This window comes from Perca fluviatilis, chromosome 24 (genome assembly GCF_010015445.1).
Source record: "Perca fluviatilis chromosome 24, GENO_Pfluv_1.0, whole genome shotgun sequence".
Taxonomy (NCBI): Eukaryota; Metazoa; Chordata; class Actinopteri; order Perciformes; family Percidae; genus Perca; species Perca fluviatilis.
In genome coordinates, this window is record NC_053135.1 from 2,790,674 (window position 1) to 2,797,960 (window position 7,287).

Below are 7,287 nucleotides of genomic sequence, written 5' to 3' on the forward strand. Positions count from 1 at the left end.
CTTGGCATTAAATCAGAATCCTGCTCCTTCTTCCCCTCGGGAAAAATAGAAATGGTCTGCATCAGCGAAATGAGTCTGTTTGTTTGATGGAGAAAAGAGATTTGAATTCTGCATTATATTCTGTGTTTTTTATGGTCATTGTTGTCACACCACTTTAAAACCTCTCACACAATCCTCTCAGCTCATCCGCTGCCATAACACATTCCTCCCAATGAAATCCTGTTATTTATCCGTTGCTATAAAAAAATATCCGGAGCTCCAAATATGGAACTCGTATATCTTCATCTGCATAGATCTGCATTAGGCAGAATATTAATACATGTCCTGCAACCCAGAAATAGTGTCATCCCACTAACAGTTTAAATCCATTAATCTAATGAGCCTTTGTGGAAGCACTTACGATCTCACTACAGTATCCATTTATAACAGGGATGTCCAGTCTTTATTTATTTATCCATTTAATTTTTTTTAAAAGGCGGCCAAATTAGATATTGTGACATGAAGGCCGACTGCACCTTCCGTCAATACTTTTGACCATAACAAAGTCACGTAGAAATGCATTACATGTGCTTGTTTTTAGCCAACTATGAACTTTCACAGGCTAGCAGTTCTTTTGACACACACACACACACACACACACACACACACACACACACACACACACACACACACACACACACACACACACACACACACACACACACACACACACACACACACCCCTACCTAACGACTACATGTAAGTAAGAGCATTTTAATGATGTAGTTCATCGATGTGGAGCCAGTTTTAGATATATATATAACATATTAGGCTACTGCTACATCATATCTTGTTTATGTAAAAAGTAACTATAAGTGTCAAATAAATGTAGTGGAGTAGCCAAAAATGAAAATACCCAAGTATAGTACCTCAAAACAATACTTAATTGCAGTACTTGAGTACATGTACTTAAGTATTTTCCACCACTGATTGTGACAAATTGTGCAGCTTTAATAAAAAGGTATCTCTGTATGAATGTAATTATAGATAATGAGTTTGTGTGTATTAGCTTGGTTTGGGTTTGTCCATTTATTCACATTTAAATTTTGCTCGTCCAGAAATGCAGTAATTAGGCTCCATTAAAAGAAAATATTCTGGACCTCACTAATGTCTAAACCCTGCAAACAAGCTCAGTATTTTCTTTGCAAAGGTTAGCATTTCTGGGAGCCCGTCTTTGTCCTGCTGCCGGTTAAAGTTCACAAGAGAGCTGCTGATGCTGGCTGCGCAACTCGCACTGCAGCACAATGAGCTCCAGCTGCAGCTGATGATGGACAACATCTGGAGCAGGGAGAGCATAAAGGAAAACTCTTTTTGATAGCAGCAAAATCTCAAAAGCGTCTGATGAACTGTGCTCAATATTGTCCAGTAGAAAACTGCTCCTGATCTCACACAACACAAATGTGAGGGGCTTTGTTGAACACTAAATTGAGGTCTTTCTTCTAACTTTTATCTTTCGGCCCACACATAGCACCTAAAATATTTTGTTTAATATCTAATGATGGCCTTGTAGTCTCTAAAGCTCAACCTATCCGGTCACAACATTAATTACAGTCCACATTACTTTGTCTAACAATTCCCAAGGGCTGTGGCATACATGCTAATGAATTGAATATTATTTTTTAGCTGGTTACAGTGGAAGTCACTGTGTCTTTAAGTTCACTTTCAGAGAAACGAGAGGCACTTCATTAGCGGTACATAAGCCCCGAGAGAAATAGCTTGCATCTATATAACAGCTCTCAACACTTGCTCCACTCCAAGTCATCTAAGGTTAAGCTATGGCATCAGCTCCCACAGTGGGAACATACTACACAGTGGATGTGGTAGACGTGAACAGGGCTTTATTTTAACGTAACCTTTAGCTCCACAAAATAACGAGTGTAAAATGAAGTCACAAGCCTAAATTCTAACAAAAAGGTCAGCAGTGCTCCATCTAAACTTTCTTTGGTTATAAAGAAAGTCCCATCTTTCCTAATCATTCACATCGTCCCCTGATGCGACTTAATTCCCTGCTTGCTTTTAATAAGGCGAAGAAAAAAAACATTTGCTACGTTTTCTCTGTGCTCCCAGGTGTTCACTCTTGAATTATGAGGGTTATTCTAGTCAGGGGTGTGGGACTGGGTGTGGAAAGGGGACCCAGGGCCCTCAGGTGAGGAGTGCCCAAAAAGATGCTAGAATGAATAGCTGTGGGGGGAGGGGCCCATTGAGAAAGCCTTTCTACAGGGCCCAGAATGTTGTGCTACGCCCCTGATTCTAGTTGTAGTGCAAAACTGGCATTGCACATGCAGAGTGATATTTATCTGATGGAGTTGAGGTGTGATCATACTTGCTGCCTAAGAGAGTATCAATCGCAATGAACACCACTTGCGCCAAGAGACATGTGAAATTGCAAAAAAAAAAAAAAATAATACTCCTGCTGCCTCTTACATTTGAGTGCCAGTTGTGATAACATCCGAAGCAGCTGTCACATCATTTAAACTTCATTTAGGAGCATACAGTGTAGGATATGATCAGTCCACTGATTAAACTGCAAGCTTCCAACACTGGAACATCTGTTCAGCAGTGACTGGACAGACTGTGACTGAAGGAATAGATGTGAAGTAGAATAATGTGCAGTAGTTTTTATTTTTTATTTTATTTATTTATGATATAGTGCAATATACTCCTTTTACTGTATTCTATTTATTGATGTGTTGGATATGTAGCGCTGTGGATGTCTGGTTCAATGTTTGTGTTGTGGATTATGTGTCAATATGCCTGTACTGTACAACAAATTGCCTCTCGGGGACATTAAAGTTTTCTAAGTCTGTGGCAAAGTCTAAAACATTATTTCTTATTTGGGAAGATAAACGTCAAGTAGGAGGTTAATTTAAAACACAGTCATGTCCAAACTCAAATTACAGGTGAAAGCAGAAAATCTTCTTCTCCTAGCTCTAAACACGTGGCTTTCTGTCATGCCGACTTCTTACAATGCTCATCCACAGCTCACCTTTACCGGTCAGAGCTGATGTGTGACGCAGCACCTTCACGGATCACTGTTCAAGGTTCAAATATCTGCTGAAGAGACAGCGAATCAGAAGGATATTTATATTGAGGTGCCCTTACATCCTGACCCGCCTGTCTCTTTCACAATCTGTCTTTTTTTTCTTTTCTTTTTTTTTCTCTTTTTTTAAATATACTGTATATCTTTCAGTACTTTTTCATTTAGGGTTAACTTTGTATTACCTTTTAGACTGGATATTTAGAGCAGTTGAAAGTTGAAAAAAATAGCTGAATATATAAACTAACTACAGTTTTATTGCTGGTGATATCACTCTAACTCAGTGATCTTCAACATGGGGTCCTCAGAGTCACTGCAGGGGGGGGCATCCAAAATAGTAAATTTTTTAAAGTTAGTAAAATGTCTTAACATGACTCCAACATATTATTAGCAAATATAAATCCCCACTGATGATAGGTTTACTGGCCTATAGCTAAGCCACATGTATGTTTAACAATAAAACATGATTTATAAAATCATGCCAACAATTATGAGGCTATTTTAAAAGTGTAGTATTCTATGCAAAAAGGCCACCCTACATGTAATGTAATCCCAATTTATAATGCAACTTCATTTTATACAATATATGTAGTAGGGGGTCCCTGCTCTGTCTCTCTTTCAGTTAAGGGGTCCTTGGCTTAAAAAAAACATTGGAGACCCCTGGGCCCTGGGATAGAGCAGCACAGCTACCATGTTTCCTCTCCAAAGAAGAATTTCATTTTATCCTCTCAGAAGGGGGAATAATGTGATTTTCTGGTACATTAATCCATGTAAATTAATGTGATTGATCTAGGGAATATTTTAGTATATAGAATATATTTAGTTTTTCAGCAGGTACAGTATGAAAGAAAGAACAGAAGAAAAAAAAATACTGTTAGGCTCCCTTTCTTCACTTTATGTGTCACATTGAACATTAGCATGTAGCATTAAAAGAACTCCTGTGGTATTTACATCAGTTATAAACTGTGCACAAAAGTAAAAATTAAACTCACCATTTGCAGTAGATTTAAAGCTGAGTCAGTTTTTATTCGCTTACTAAGCTAACAGGCTGTAAGCTACGGTGTGTGATGCTCAATGTTAAACTGTCAGCTACAGTGTGTGATGCTCAATGCTAAGCTAACATGTACGGTTTATTTTTGTGGCGGTCCTCTCATCTTTGGGTGGTTACGGTGACTTCCAGAGACATTTTTAAGCCTGACAGAGTGTTTCCCGGTGGAGGCCTCCCTGCTATGCTAGCAGCCGTCCAGCAGTGACTCTGTTGCAGCTCTGCTCTGCACACCTGATGCAATTAAGGAACCTGGACCTCCCCTAATTGGATCAGGTGTGTAAACAGCTATCAACCACTTTCCTATTGTGTGCATATGAACACATTTTCCCACTATATTTGTGTTTGCATTGTGCGTCTTCTTACAATGATTAAAGTTGGGGGATTAATGTAATTCTCCCACAACTTTGTTTTTCCTTTTTTAACCATTTTACATTCTTGTCACACACACACACACACACACACACACACACACACACACACACACACACACACACACACACACACACACACACACACACAGAGCCATTCATTTCAGCTGGAATTGTTTCTGAAAACGATGGGCTGAACACATAAAGACGCTGATGACACACAAGTGAAGAAACAAAACCATGCGATGAATACAAACTCCTGCCGTTAGGATGTTCATGGAGCACATTATGCCTCACGGTGGCCGTCTGTTTTCCAAAACTGCACAGCATGCTAATGAGACTTAGGATGCATCGTCGAAGACGCAGGTGTCGTCCGTCATCACATTTCTTCTCCTATCTATATATCTTTTTCATTGAGGATGCATTCTCTCAGCACATTTCAGTGTTTTTACCATGTGAAAAAAAGTCAATTAAGAAGCAGAAAAAGACACAAACAATGAAATTAAAAAAGCAGTCACAACACGTTGCGATAAAAAAGTCGAGAGATTTCTAGTGAGGGGGTCTTTCATGGCTTTTAGGATGCAGTTTAACAAGGAAGATTGCAGTGTTTGGGTTTAGGCAGGAGGAGAGAATTGTGCACTATCATTGTGATGCATGGGATGGTGGATGAACACGCTGAGAGAGGGCTGCTCAGTTCAAGATGAATTCTCAACGATATGGAAGCATTTGAAGTGTGTTTGGGTCTGTGAGAGAGAACGAGATGAGGCAGAGTCAGATAAGAAAAATCAATGAATGAATTCTGCACTCTACCACGTCTTTTGAGCTGCAGTTTTTTTTAAATGTATGTGTGTGACTGTGACAAGAGCAAAAAAGCAAAAATAAGATGCACTATAGCCCAAAGTATGTGGACACAGAGTCCACTAGTTTCTCTAGTTTTAAACCGTTTACCATCTTCACATTTTCTGCTCTACGCTCTTAGTCTAATATTTGTTTATATGTTTCCGCCCTAGAGTAGCACTTTTAACTTCGTCGTATGTATGTACAATGACAATAAAGTCAATTCTGATTCTGATCATTTGGCATTTATCTGTTGTTATGACTGTGGATTTCCATGTGTGATCAGACGTGGCTCACAGCCCCAGTGGCCCCCAGTCACTGACCTCCTTAGCCAGGGATTGTAGGTTTGAGTCCCATCTGGGGTGATTACTGGAAAAGACCTACCTGTACTGCAGTGGGTGGTTATTCATGATAATAATCCTCTTTATGTATTTGGTTCAATCCTCCACCAGTTTGACTTCTTCTGAAACACTTAAAGTTGTTTAACTTATCACTGGATTTCATTTATGGATGTGTAAAGCTATTCAATTTGCAAAAATGACAACTGGATTGCTCAAAAATATTGGTCCATCAGAACAATAAACTCTAGTCTATATCCATGACCTTCCAGTTCTGGGATTGCTCCGTTGCCACCAGAAATTCCACCGGATGTCCTTGTTTTCGACTAAAACAACTTTTGAACGTACACATGTTCCACCAAAACAAGTTCCTTCCTGAGGCTATTTTGCAGCGGCACCGTGGCTCCGTCCGGTGTTTTACAACCCCCAAGACAATTGTGATTGGTTTAAAGAAATGCCAATAAACCAGAGCACGTTTTCCTCCCATCCCAGAATGCTGTGTGGACTAGCCAGACCCTCCTCCGCAGCGCTGTGGAGTAAGGTCTGGCAATGCGAGACTAATTCAACTTTAACATGACGGAGTACCTCTGTTCATGTGAAATACTTGTTTTCTTGTGAATCTGAAAACCTATAGTCCAAATGTTTTGTTCATTTTGAATAATGTGTTTCTTTTTAAGTTTACTATATTGTTTTTTTGAAGCACAGCGCCACTGCCATTAATATTCAACACAAAGAAGATGCAGCTTGAACCAGTCAGTGCCCTCAGCGACCTGTGATAACCAGGTCATTTATCAGAAGCTGCTGCAGCCCTCCAACTGGGGAGAGCAAAGAGCTTCTTTATATCTGTAAAAGAAAAAGTAAAAAAATCACCTATATCACAGCTAAGTGTATCTTTGCAGAGTGAAATGTGTAATCCCTCTTTTGTGAGAACACTTAATCTCTTCCTCCTCTACTGCTCTTGGATCAGAGGATTGTCTTTTGCAGAATAGCCAGAAAACAAATCTTCACTCAGAGGTTTCCAAGCTCCCGGCAGTGTGTATCATGTATGTTTAAATGAACTGACATTACTGTGCTACTGCTGGGGTCTCTATGACTTTAAAGAAAAAAAACTTTTTCTAATCTATAAATCAGGAAAACATACTGCCCTCCTCTGGATAGTACCGTTTTAACAAAGTAAAAAACACAAATCTTTTACTTTAGACCTGGAGGTAAAACTCAAGAAAAGATTAAATGGCAAGTCTGAAAGAAGTATGCTATTATGTGTCCTCAGGAAAATGTACTCCGACCTACAGTACAGTACGGCGCTGTAATTGGGCATCCTAACAGCTCAGATGGGAGCTTGACTTGATCCTCTTTGACCTGTCTGGTTGTCACAGGATTTGCATTCTCATGCTGACAAAGTCAAGGGCACGCACCACCAGATTTTTGACAATTGGGTGTTTTTTCCCTTCTCTAAAATATGTTCAAAACTAAATAAATAAATAAGTGAAGCTAACACCTTCTCATCGTCTGTCAGAGGGCATTTTCAAATGTCTCTGACCATCAGACTGTGTCTGGCGGAATTTATTTTGGCATCCTAAAGAGGCGCTCAGCTGCAGGCAGCATGAATGTATCAGCCT